At 39.7% G+C, this 14318-nt stretch overlaps 1 protein-coding gene across 1 annotated transcript in view; it reads left to right on the top strand.

Moving 5' to 3' along the window:
* LOC122642788 overlaps window positions 1-14318 on the top strand; it is a 43627-nt gene that overhangs the window by 27567 nt on the left and 1742 nt on the right. Inside the window, exon 4 of the mRNA XM_043836378.1 lies at window positions 10094-10099. The gene's annotated coding sequence lies outside the window, so the exon portion shown is untranslated. The remainder of the gene's footprint in view (window positions 1-10093; window positions 10100-14318) is intronic.

Raw genomic sequence — 14318 nt, 5'->3', positions numbered from 1 at the left:
TTGCGGCTGTTTCCTCCCCTTGTTTGTACTTCCCAAGGAATAAGCATATTATTGTATCCTAGGGCCTCTTCCTCTTCTTCAAGAGGGTTTGGTCTGGCTTTTGTATTTGTGCATTTTCTCTCCCCTCTTTGGGGGGCTGTTGTAGTCCTCTTTCTCTTTGGTAATGAATTTTTTATTCACCCAAAAAAAAAGAAAGAAAGAAATGATCAAGTGGAAAAGAGACTCAAAACTTGGCTCAATAGTTTGAGATTAAAGATCTTGGTTCTTTAAAGTATTTCTTGGGAATTGAAGTGTTTAGATCAAAGAAAGGAGCTCACATTGTCAGAGGAAGTATATTGTTGGACCTCTTGAAAGAGACAAGGATGTTGGGTTGTAAACCTGTTGAGTCTCCTATCGACCAAAATCATAAACTAGGTGATGACAGTGGTCATCCATTAATTGATGTAGGGTGTTATCAAAGACTGGTGGGAAAGATACTCTCTCTCATACTCATCCACACATAGTATATGCCATGGTTTTAAGTTTCGGTCAAAGCTTGAAGTTTCGACCGAGACGTATCAGTTTCGACACTAACCGAAATGAAGCCAAGGGTCGATACTGGTTTGGTCCAAATTTCTACCGAAACATGGTCGAACTATACATATAATTCATTGGTTTCGATCATATTTCAACAAGTTTTGATTAAGACCTCCTTGTTTCGTAGTTTCGACACTGCTCCTTGGGATTTGCCAAAAATTGCAAAATCACTTGATTTCTTCCCACTATTTTGCTTTCTTCTAAAATTTGGATTTATGTGATTGGAGCTTTAAGGTAATGGTTTTTTTTCCCCCAAATCTCATTTTTGAAAGAATTAGTATATAGATAGTGGTTTTGTTTCAATTTTTATGCGTTAGATAAAATGGCTAGATCTACGATTTCATGGAGTTGGGTTCTTTTTTAGGTTAAATTATTTATTGAATTTTCTTGTTAAAAAATATGATTTTCCCGCAACATCATGGTGATAGTGGCTTCGAGAGCGTCGGTTCAGCATCACATGCTAGGTATGGTGGATATGCTAGTGGATCATCCTTCGTGAGCACCGGTTCGACATTTGGAGGGTATGGTGGCTATAGTGGTGGCTATGGTGGATCTTCTACTTCATTCATCAACACTGAGTGTGGGGGGGGGGGGATCAAGTGCTGGGTCATTTTTCGTCCACAACATCTTCTCGAATTCGGCCCAACCATTTGTGCCAGCTCCACCTAGTTTCAGTCTTAGTGAGCCATTCCTTAGGTTGGGATACCTTTGGTATGTTGATGACGAGGCTTATAGGTGGGTTATTTATCAAACAACTGGGCACACAATATTTCATGGGATACGTATGTACTGCATTCGGAGGAGCATCAACAAAATCTTCAGTCATACGCAGCTCATGGATTAGACCTGTCAAGAAACTCCATGTGGTATTGAGTGGTGAGTGTTGTATTGTTGGAACCGCTTCCTCTAAAAGGCCGACCTTTTAGGAAAGGGAGGAAACAATATGTATATCATACAGGAGCTTTAACACGGCGAACTATCCAAAGGGGGACACGGGTGGATAAATAATTTTTTAACACTTGTCTGCTCCCAGGGAGACTTGATACCGTGACCCCTGCCTGCTCTGATACCATGTTGGAACCGCTTCCTCTAAAAGGCCGACCTTTTAGGAAAGGGAGGAAACAATATGTATATCATATAGGAGCTCTAACACGGCGAACTATCCAAAGGGGGACACGGGTGGATAAATAATTTTTTAACATGTATACTTGTATTTCCTAGCCTAATGTATGCTTTAATTGTTTTAATTGCATATTTACATTTCCAGTAGCTAAATTATATGTAGTCAGTGTTTATAATAGGGCTAGTGTACAACAACATTCAGCGTACCCTAGCAAACTTGGGTCAAACCAAAAGTACCATTTTGGGTGTTATTTATTTATTTTCTTTTGTGAAACTAATTCATGGAATAAGTGTAAATTGGTAAAAATAGGTAGCACCAAAAAAAAAAAAAAGAAGGATAAAAACTATTTTCTGGGCCTTGAAACCTAGGTTTCGATTTTGGCCTAGAAAAATTACAGGATTTGACCAGGTTTCAGTTGAAACCTGGAACCTTGGTATAAGCTGTTGGAGTAGTAAACCAATTTTGCATACATCCAGGATTGGTCATATGGAAGTTGTATTCCGCATCCTTAGGTATCTGAAATTGAGCCCAACATTTATTGCAGCATCTATGAATTTTGGAACTGCAGGAAGTGCACAAGAAACTGAAGTTATAGGGCTCCAACAGGGAATTAAAGAAGCACTTTTATTGGGATGCAAAAAAGCAAATTATCTGGACTGACTCAGTGGAACTACTGAATTGGTTAACCGATGCTGATGCCTTTCCTTGGCTGTGGAAGCTATTCCATCTTCTTTTTGACATTAAAACTACTTTTGGTATTTTTCAACATGCATCTATTATTAAACAGCCTAGACATTTTGTTTTACCAGCCCCTAATTTAGCTTGTAGGGCTAGAACTCTTAATATCTGCACGAATTGTATGGATGATGTTGTCGATTATCTTTTTTAGTTTAATACTGTTTGCTACCGTAGTACCGTTTCACCTAAAAGATTGAACTGCTAGGGAAGGGCAACATTAATGTGTACATCAACACTCCCCCGCATGTGCAGGCCAAGATCCCATGGTCCTTGCACGTGGAGCTCATGCGGTACCGAGGGAGAAGAAATGTTGGGAAAACTCTTCCTGCACTTTTAAGGAGTCGAACACTTGACCTCCCTGCTCTGATACCATGTTCGCTACCGTTTCATCTAAAAGCTCAAACTGTTAGGGAAGGGCAGCATTATTGTGTACATCAACAAATACAATGTTTTTTCTCATAAAAATAAATTGAGCCCAGCAGAGGGATTGTTGTATACGAAGCATAACCACTTGAGGGTTGAGGCCTACATTGATGCAGGTTGGGTAGGGTCTATAACAGACAGAAGATCTACATCAAGTTATTGTACTAATGCAAGAGTCGACCTCGAACCAGGGAAACCAGTGGGAGATCGATTGCAGCCAGGATCAACACAATAAGGATGAACAAATTGAATAACTGAAACTTTTATTGCTTTTTTTTTTTTCCTGTTTACATATGAAAGAAGAGCATATTAGAATAGGATAAGAACAAGAAGAAGAGGATATAGAGAAGAAGGGGGGATAGGGATAGTAGGCTATCTCAGCCTTGGGCCTCTCACCCACAGCTATCTCAGTTGTTGAACACAAGTCTTCTCAGACCAAACACTTGCAAGCAAACAATAGAAATTCCATTAATCAAGTCTTAATTCAAGTCACATCGGGTGTGTGAGTGTGGTGTGTGTTGTGTATATCCACCATTCCATGGTCCCAAAAGTCGGTTAACCTTTTGGGATTGGTGTGTGGTTTGTGTGATTACACTTTCATCAAAAAAAGAAAAATATGTGTGGGTTTAGTTCCACATCGGGTGTGTGAGTGTGGTGTGTGTTGTGTATATCCGCCATTCCACGGTCCCAAAAGTCGGTTAGCCTTTTGGGATTGGTGTGTGGTTTGTGTGATTACACTTTCATCAAAAAAAGAAAAAGGTGTGTGGGTTTAGTCCCACATCGGGTGTGTGAGTGTGGTGTGTGTTGTGTATATCTGCCATTCCACAGTCCCAAAAGTCGGTTAACCTTTTGGGATTGGGGTGTGGTTTGTGTGATTACACTTTCATCAAAAAAAAAAAAAGTCTTAATTCAAGTACAAGTGATGGGGCCTATTTATAGCTTGGCCTAAGCTTCACAAAATAGAAAATCTCAAAAATAGAAACCAAACGAAAATAGAAACTAAATGTAACTAAAAGGAAACAAAGGACTAGAATAGAAACTTAACAAAATAGAGACTTTTAAATAAAAGCTAAGCAACTAAAATAGAAACTCTAACTTTGACAAAGTTTCAAAAATATAAACTATAAAATATTCTCAAAAATAGAAACTAGATCCTTGTCAAAAAAAGGAAGCCAACTTGGTCTTCAATCTTCTAGAAGTTGTCCCATCGATCTTGGAGTGTCTTGCTGTCCAAGGCTTCTAGAATATAGGCACACATGATTTAAGCTGGGACCCACAACACTGTTCATGTGAATAGTAACTTTGTTTTTTAAATATGTTCTTCTCCTGTTCTTCATGCTTTGATCTGCATCATGTACCTTTGTGGGAACCTGGTTACTTGGAGAAGTAAGAAACTATCTATTGTTGCTAGATCAAAAGTGCAGAGGCAGAGTTTAGAGCAATGTCACATGGAGTTTGTGAACTCCAATGGATGAAGAAGTTGGTTCAAGAATTGGGATTTGAGATTAATGGCTCTATGAGACTATATTGCAATAATAAGGCTGCTATTAGCATAGCTCATAATCCTGTGCAGTATGTGTTAGAGTTTATGTAATAAGGGTAGTTTGGGCACTAGTTTAGTATCTTATTGTCTTATGTTGTAATTTTACTTTTTCACCTTTTACCTCCCTAGGGAGGTGTATGTAATTCTCACTTCATGTTGGTAAATCAAATAGGGGAGAGGAATCTTCTCTCCCTTACTTTTGGCTGCACATCTTCTCTCTTCTTCTCCTCTCTTCTACTCTTCTCACCTCCTACCTTCTCCTTTCCTCTCTTGAATCGATCCTTACACCATTTGCAACATGGTATCAGAGCAGGTCTTCGGTTTGAGAGTCGTCCTACTGTTACTCTGCTTCCATTTCTCTCTCTTTAGAACCCTAGGTTACAAAGGGGTTCCAAAGGAAGAGACCATTGTGTGAAAAACTCAAAAGAACCATGAGATAAGCTTGGAAGAGGTTCATATGAACATCAAAAGGAGGTATGTGAAGCAATAGGAGCTCAAAACACTATTCACGATACTGTTCACATGAACAGTGATTTTGGTGTTGGAATGGCTCTCTCTCTCTCTCATCCGGCATCTGTTGGAGTTGGGTCTTGGCTCATTGAAGTTTCCCTAGGCTTCTCTTTCAAGCCCCCAAAGGCTTGGTTGCAAAGGAGGGAAGCCCATGGTTTGCAATTCAGTTTTTTCTGCCACTGCTATAGTACCGCCAGTTCTGAAAAAAACTGGCTTGGGTCATTTTTCTCCTTCCTTTGAGATCTGTAGAGGTTGGAATCAGGTTCGTTGGAGTCACCCTAAGGTCTATTTTCAAGCCTATATAGCCTCAGCTGGTAAATACCTAGCCCTCATTCTGTGCAACACCAAACTTTGCTCCTCTGTTTTACCGCTAGGTTTGGACTGTCAGTGTTGTGCTTGAGTTATTCAGTGGTTGTTTGTTGTTGGTTATGATATGTGAAGCTTTCAAGTTAAAATACAATGGATTCCCACTTTGTAATACTCACTTGATTGGAGATTTTTCAAGTTTTTATGAGATATTCGAAGCTTCCAAGGTTGTGAAGGGCCTGAAGGCTATTCGAAGAAGCAGGATATTTGCTTGAAATGCTGTGTATGGTGAGTTTGATTGATATTGGTTGGTGAGTTACATCATTTGAGACTTATATGTTATTATGGAATGAAGTTAAATTGTGAAGGGTGTGTGTGAGTTAATTTTCTTCAACTTTTTTATGGTTTCCCTACTTGCTGGAATTTTTTTCTGCGTATTGAGAAGAATTTTTTGGGTAGAGTATACTCCCCATTTGGTTTGAATATCATCCCCACTATCTACGTGCGTTCCTACATTATGTCAGAGGTTGGAGGAAGAGGCCAAGGGCCACCCCGAGGGAATGAGAGGGATAGATTCAACTGTGATCATTGTGGGAAATCTAGGCACACTAGAGAGAGATGTTTAATGCTTTATGGCTGCCCCCCTAGTATGCATGGCAACAGGAGAGGGGGAGCCATATCACACACTATGATGACTGAGGTTGAACCGATGAGATATCTATTTGGATTACAGACATACACCAGTTCTCTTACTCAGGATGGTATTGCAGCGTTTCACAAAGTTTTTGCATATCTGGATAACTCTTCTACACCTACAGTGCAAGATTCTTCAGCTTCCACCTTACAGACCTCTACATCTACTTCTTCTACTACCTCTTTGTGGGTCATTGACTCTGGAGCCATTGACCATATGACTGCCATATCCCAGTGTTATGACTCCTACTCTATTTGTTCTAGTAAGGAAAAAGTAAGGGTCGCTGATGGTTCCCTTTATTCTGTCTCTGGTAAGGGTAGTGTCCGTGTTACTTCTTCTATTTCCATTGACTCTGTTCTTCATGTTCCTAAGTTTAACACTAACCTCTTATTTGTGAGCCACCTAACCAAATCCTTGAATTGTTGTGGCATTTTTTTTCCATCTCATTGTTTTTTTCAGGATTTGGTGACAAAGAGGATTATTGGCAGTGGACGTAAGGAAAAGGGACTCTACCTTCTTGATCCAGGGACCTCCCCCTTACCTACTGCTCAGTCTTACGCATTTGGGCGTAGTGACAACAATATTGTTGACTCTGTGATGTTGAGGCATCAACGTTTGGGCCACCCTTTTTTTCGGTGTTATGAGCAAAAAATTGCCGCACTTGTTTTCTTCCAATCCTGCTTCCCATGTATTTCAGTGTGAACCCTGTGTGTTCGCCAAACATTGTCATTCTCCTTATACCTATCATGGTAATAGATCCAATGTTCCTTTCCATATTGTGCATTCTGATGTTTGGGAGCCTGCTCCCACTACTTCCTTGTTTGGTTATCGTTATTTTGTTTCCTTTGTTGATGATGACTATTCCCAGTCAACTTGGACTTTTTTGATGAAACAAAAAAGTGATGTCTATGATGCCTAAGGTTTAAAGTATCGGTATCGGGTATCGTATCGGTCGGGCGATTTTAAGAGACGTATCGTATCGTATCAGAGATACGTATCGATCGGTCGGTGTAAAAACGCATGAAAATGATCAAAATACACATGAAAATACACTTTTGGACACAAAAAACAATATAAACAAGCAATATATGTCATATATCATGTATATATACTAAAAATTGTGAATAATGTATAACCAGATAAGTGCGACATTTTGAAATTGTTATAAAAGATGAGATCTCTTACTTGCAGAGCCACTCTATTGCATAAAGAATATCGGGGTGGATCAAACTCATGTTTGTAAGGGTCTTCAAGAATAAGAGCAACTAGGATGATGTAGTGTACTGACCGAACATAAGCATAATATTGACCCTTAAGGAAGCCATTTTCAGTTTTGGGTGAAAAATGATGGATTTGAGTTCAAATCTTTGCAAATGTATACAAAGCATGCATCTAATAGTTAATTGAACCTATTCTCCTTGAATCATAGTAAAAAAAAAAAAAAAGAACTAAAATGCAAGATTTGAAGCAAAAGATCAAGTTTTTTTGAAAAAAAACCTACCTTTCCCTTCAAGTGTTGAGTATGTCTTGTATTCCAAGGATTCGAGTGCGATGTGGATCCGACCCGACCCGACATATTTTGTGGCACGACCCGAAGGGAGAAAAAGTTGGGATTTTGTTCGTGAAGCAGAGGGTTGGGCCGATTTTGGGGGTTCTGGCTCGTGTTTCATAAAATGTGAAAAAGGCATGTGTATCGATACGTATCGATATGTATCGGTACGTATCGATACATTTAAAAACCCAAACAAACGGTAATATTAGTACGGATCGAGTGTATCGATACGTATCAATCGTATCGTAATGTATCGACACGTATCGATCGATACATATCGATACTATACATTTTAAAAAAAAAGAGACATCGGTCAGTATCGTATCGATATTGTATCGGCCGATACGATACGATACGGACCGATACTTTAAACCATGATGATGCCTTTAAAATTTTTTTATCATCTCATTTGTACCTAGTTTCGTACTCGCATTCAAATTGTTCGTTCTGATAAAGGGCGCGAGTATATGTATAGGGGGCTCTAACAACTTTTTACTGACTATGGCGTTATTCATCAGGTTGCTTGTGTTGACACTTGACACTCCTCAACAGAATGGGGTGGCTGAGAGGAAAAATTGCCATTTTTAGAAGTTACTAGGAGTCTCCTATTTGGCATGCATGTTCCCAAGACTTTTTGGTCTAAAGCCCTTCTTACCGCTGCCTTTTTAATCAACCGCATTCCCACTAAACTTCTTGGCTCCAAATCCCCTTTAGACTTGTTGTCTCTTCATACTTCTGCTTTTTCTCTTCCTCCCAAGGTGTTTGGGTGTGTCTGCTATGTCCATGTCAATAAATCTGCTAGGACTAAGCTTGACCCCAAGGTACTCAAATGCCTTTTCCTTGGATATTCTTCCTCTACCCCTCTACCAAGGGGTATAAGTATTACCATCCCTCTTCCTAAAGGCTATTTCTCTCCAAAGATGTCACCTTATTTGAATCGATGCCTTTCTTTACTTCTTTTCAACATCCTCCTCAGGGGGAGATAGTGGGAATGAAGAGGCTGTTGATATCCCTTTCCTCCCATCTTTACCTACTTCTCCATTTCTGTTTGATATTGGGAAACATAAAGAAGGGGTTGTTATTGCTATTGATGATAATTCATGTGGTGGTTCTGGTAATGAGAAGGATTACCACATTGTGTACAAGAGAAAGAAGAACAAGTAAAAGAAGACCTGCCAAGAGTCCTCCTTGGATCCACATCCTGAGATACATCCCCCTCAATCAGGTGACATCCCTCCTCTTCCTTCTAATTTAGACCTTCCTATTGCTGTTAGAAAAGGAAAGAGCTTTCACTAATCTTGTAGCCCAGTTTGTTTCCTATGATGCTCTTTTTCCTGTAGGTGTTGCCTTCACTGCTGCCCTCACTTCTCTTTCCATTCCCGAAATTGTTATTGAAGCTATGTCTGACCCAAAGTGGAAGCAAACCATGTCTAAGGAAATGATGGCTCTTGAGAAGAACTATACTAGAAACTGGTTGATATTCCCAGGGGGAGAGTTCCAATTGGATGCAAATGGGTCTACACAGTCAAGTACCGATCAGATGGTACCATCCTGAGATACAACGCTCGGTTGGTGGCCAAAGGATTCATTCAGGTGTATGGGATTGATTATCAGGAGACATTTACTCCTGTGGCAAAGCACAACTCAATAAGAGTTCTCTTATCTTTGGTGGCTAATAAAGATTGACTATTGTATCAGTTGAATGTGAAGAACGCTTTCCTCCATGGTGATCTAGAAGAGGAAGTATACATGCAGACTCCACCTGGCTTCAAGTTTCCCTCAGCTGAAGGGAAAGTGTGCCAGCTCAAGAAGGCACTATATGGTCTCAAATAGTCCCCGAAGGCTTGGTTTGAGAGGTTTATATAGGCCATTTTGAATAATGGGTATTCCCAGAACCAAGCTGACCACACTTTATTTACCTGGCGAGCTAATGGTACCATCACAACCTTTATTGTCTATGTTGATGATATTGTAGTAACTGGAGATGACAAGGCTGAGATAGCTAGGCTGAAGACCTACTTGGCTCAACAGTTTGGGATTAAAGATTTGGGTCCCTTAAAGTACTTCTTGGGGATTTAAGTGTCAAGGTCTAAGAAGGGAATAAATATATGTCAAAGGAAGTTTGTCCTAGACTTGTTGAAAGAGACAAGGATGTTGGGTTGCAAACCAGCAAACTCTCCTATTGATCAGAATCATAAGTTAAGAGAAGACTATGGACCTTCCTTTGTTGATGCATGGAAATACCAGAGGCTTGTAGGGAAGTTGATTTATCTCTCTTTGACTCACCTAGATATCACCTATGCAGTTGGGTTGGTGAATCAGTTTATGCATGCCCCTATGAGTGGGCACTTAGATGCTATGTATCGTATCCTTAGGTGCTTGAAATCTACCCCAGGAAAAAGGACTATTATATGCTAGGCACAACCATCTGGGGATAGAGGGCTACACTGATGCGGATTGAGCTGGTGGTTCAGTTTCTAATAAATAGTCTACATCAAGATATTGTACATTTATGGGAGGTAACCTGGTTACACGGAGAAGCAAAAAACAACCTATTGTAGCCCGATCCAGTGCAGAGGCAGAGTTTAGGGCTATGGCTCATGGAGTGTGTGAACTCTTATGGTTGAGATGACTAGTCCAAGAGTTGGGATGTGATACTGAGGCACCTATGGGACTCTATTGTGATAACAAGGTTGTCATAAGTATAACACACAACCCTATGCAACATGACAGGACAAAACACATTGAGGTGGACCGACATTTCATCAAGGAGAAGATTGACTCTGGCTACATCTGTACTCCTTTTGTTAAGACAAGCGATCAATTGGCTGATATCTTTACCAAGGGGCTCATCCCTAATTAGTTTAGTGCCCTTTTATGCAAGCTGGGAATGTGTGATATTTATTCTCCAACTTGAGGGGGAGTGTTAGAGTATATGTAATAAAGGTAGTTTGGGCACTAGTTTAGTATCATATTGTCTTATGTTTTAATTTTACTTTTTCATTTTTTACCTCCTTAGGATGTGTATGTAATTCTCACTTCATGTTAGTAAATCAAATAGGGGAGAGGAATCTGCTTTCCCTAACTTTTAGCTGCACATCTTCTCTCTTCTTCTCCTCTCTTCCCTCCTCATGTTCTCTTCTACTTTTCTCACTTCCTACCTTCTCCTCTCCTCTCTTGAATCGATCCTTACACCATTTCCAACTGTATGATCGTACAAATCATATTGAGGTTGATAAGCACTTTATAAAGGAGAAAATTGACTTTGAAAGTATCTACACACCAATGGGCTGGCGATAGATTATCGCACACCCCCTTTTCTCCCATCTCTCAGCTTCTCCATCTTGTTCCTTTTGTGGCAAGTTAAATCATACTATTGATATTTGTAGGGCAAAAATGTGGTAAACCAAATTGGGCTCCACAATCTGCCAATACGGGTTGCATCTGATGGTTACCCGAAGAAGGTATCTTCCTGCGACACCAATATTGCATCCTCATATGGAGCTCCATAATCTGGTTCTGAGCCTCTTGATGATTACAACCAAATTCTTAAGCTTCTCTAAAACCTTCAACCTTCCACTAGTGCTTCCTCATCCATAGCCACCCTAGCTCACACAGGTGCATCTGCTTTGCTTTCTACAATTTCATCCACTCTTTGGATAATTGATTTTGGGGCCTCTACCTAAATGACTTGTAAGTCTCAAGTGGTTTCTTCACCTCAGAAGATTGCACATCCTTCTCGGGTCATACTTGTTAATGGCTTCTCTACTAATGTGACTGCTTCAGGGTCTGTATCTCTACCCTCTTTTCCTTAGTTAACTTTTGTTCTTCATGTTCCTAACTTATCTTTAAATCTTATATAGTTATATTTGTTAGTCAATTGACAAAATCCTTAAATTTTTCAATCACCTTTTATCCTACTTTTTGTAATTTTCATGATCTCTAGACAAGGAAGAGGTGGAGGGCGTAAGAAGGATGACCTCTACTATTTTGATAACTCCACTACTACGGCTGCTTCTGCTACCTCTCCTACTATCCCTCTACTTCATTGTCATTACTGGTTGGGACATCTTTCCCTTTCCAAACTTCAATAGATGGTTCCCAATTGCAAGCAAATATCTCGTCTTGAGTGTGAACCATCAAGCATGTGAGCTTGGAAAGCATCAATATACCTCATTCTCATCTCGTAATGCTCCATGTAGTTTTTCCTTGTTTTCTTTGGTCCACTGCGATGTATGGGGTCCGTGTCGTGTCAAGGTTAGGTTTTGTCTATTTTGTTACCTTAGTTGACGATTACTCTCATATGACATGGTTATATATGTTAAAGGATCGTTCTGAATTTTTATCTACCTTTAGTTTTATTCTGAAACTGTGACCCACTTTGATGTGTTGATTAAAGTTTTTCGTTCAGATAATGCCGTAGAGTATACTCAACTTGAAATATCTGACTTTTGCTCTGTACATGACATGATACATCAAACTAGTTGCTCTTATCCTCCTCAACAGAATGGTGTTATTGAAAGGAAAAATAGGAAATTGCTAGAGATTGCTTGTTCCTTGATGTTTCACATGCATGTTTCCAAATATTTGTTGAGTGATGCGGTTCTTATTGCTTGCTCTTTAATAAATCGTATGCCATCTGTTATTCTTGATTATCAATCTCTGTTCTCTGTTGTTTTCCTTATGTTAAACTTTTTAGTTTGCCCCCACGAATGTTTGGTTGCATTTGCTTTGTTCACAACCTTCGCCCTGAAATTGATAAATTATTCCCTCGTGCTACCAAGTGTGTGTTTCTTGACTATGCTCGCACTCAGAAAGGTTATAAATGTTATGATCCAATTAATCATCAATACTTTGTCAGTGCTGATGTGACCTTTTTTGAATCTACACCGTACTTTTCTGCTGAGTACCGTCAGATGGATGCTGATGTTCTAATGTCTCCAGCAATTCTAGTCCTTGTTCTAGCTAAGCAGTTATAGGTCTACAAGCATCATCCCAAGTCTACTTCCACGAACCAAGCTGCTCCTTTGCCACTACCCTCTACTTTATCCGACTCCTTGCCTTGGGATCTTCCATTTCCCGACTTGCTAGTTTCTCCTTGTAAAGGTACTCAAACTTGTACTAAATAGTCTTAGATTGCTTCTCTTGTATCTCAATTTGCTACTGTTTCTCATCTTCTCCCTTTACTTCGCAATTTTACTTTGTCTTTATCTACTATGTCTGTACCTACTGAGTATCAAGATGCCTTGCTGTACCCTAGTTGGAAACGTGCTATGGATGTTAAGATGGATACTCTATTGGATCGTCAAACTTGAACTCTTACTGACTTACCCTCAGGGAAGAAGCTTGTGAGCTGTCGTTAAGTTGTGCACAGTTAAATATCTTCCCGATGGTTCAATTGAGCGCCTCAAAGCTTGATTTGTTGCAAAAGACTTTATTTAGATTTATGGTGTCGATTATTTTGAGTCATTCTCTCTAGTGGCGCGTCTGAATTTTGTACGAGTTCTTATCTCTTTGGCAGTGAATCTTGATTGGCCTCTGTTTCAACTAGATATCAAACATGCATTTCTTTATGGGTGATCTTGAGGAAGAAGTTTATATGGAGTAACCTCCAGGGCATGTTGCTTAGGGGGAGAATGTGTCCAAGGTATGCCGTCTTTAGAAGGCTATATATATGGGCTAAAGTAGTCTCCACGTGCGTGGTTTGATAAGTTCAGTAAAGTTATTGATGTTGTGGGTTCACTCAATGTTTCTCTAATCACTCTGTCCATACATCATCGGGGGAACAAGGTCGTGATCCTAGTTGTGTACGTTGATGCTATCGTACTTTCATGAAATGATTGGCATCAAAGAGGTCAAGGCATATCTCCACTGGAATTTTCAGATGAAGGATTTATGGGTGCTTAGGTATTTTTTGGGATTAAAGTTGTTCGTTGTAAGAAATGTGTCAGTTTGTCTCAAAAGAAATATGTTGTAGATCTTTTATCTGAGATTGGTATGTTGGGCTATAAGCCGGTTGATAATCCTATGGATTTGAATCTGAAACTTGGGATGTATGTGATGGCAAAGAGTTTGAGGGTAAACATCAGTACAAAAGACTAGTCAGGAAACTTATTTATCTGACTGTCACTCGTTTGGATATTTCCTTTGGTTTGGGAGTCATTATTTAATTTATAAAAAGCGCGTACCCAATGCACGAGGTCCTGCCACTGCGGGGTTTGGGGAGGTTCATAATATACACAGCCTTACCCTTGCTTTCGTAAAGAGGCTGTTTCCAAACTCGAACCTGTGACCAACTTTACCATTGCACTAAGGCTGTTCTCTTATTAGTCAATTTATGGAGCATCTTAAATATTAGTCAATTTATGGAGCATCTTAAATATGTTCATTGGGATGCTGCTTTTTACATTCTGAGATATCTTAAAGGTGCTCCTGGCAAAAGTCTTATTTATCATCATCATGGTCACATTGATATTATGGGTATTTTGATGCTGATTGGGCAGGTGCTGCCAATGATCACAGATCAACAACTGCATATTGTACTTTTGTTGGTGGTAACCTTGTTTCTTGGTGGATTAAGAAGCAGATTACTGTGGCTTGGTGAGTGCAGAGGTTGAGTATAGAGCTATGGATCATAATTCAGCAAAGATGATGTGCTTGAAGTCTTTCTTACAAGAGTTGGGGTTCTCAATTCCTAAACCAATGAAGATGTATTGTGATAATCAAGCTGCAATTTATGTTGCTAGCAATCAAGTTTTTCATGAGAGGACGAAACATATTGAGGTTGATTGTCATTTTGTGAGAAATGCAGTTATGCAAAAGCTTATTTCAACTCCGTTCGTCAACTCCAGCA

Source organism: Telopea speciosissima, chromosome 10 (genome assembly GCF_018873765.1).
Source record: "Telopea speciosissima isolate NSW1024214 ecotype Mountain lineage chromosome 10, Tspe_v1, whole genome shotgun sequence".
In the NCBI taxonomy this organism is placed as follows: Eukaryota; Viridiplantae; Streptophyta; class Magnoliopsida; order Proteales; family Proteaceae; genus Telopea; species Telopea speciosissima.
This window is presented reverse-complemented; position numbering and strand designations above follow the sequence as displayed.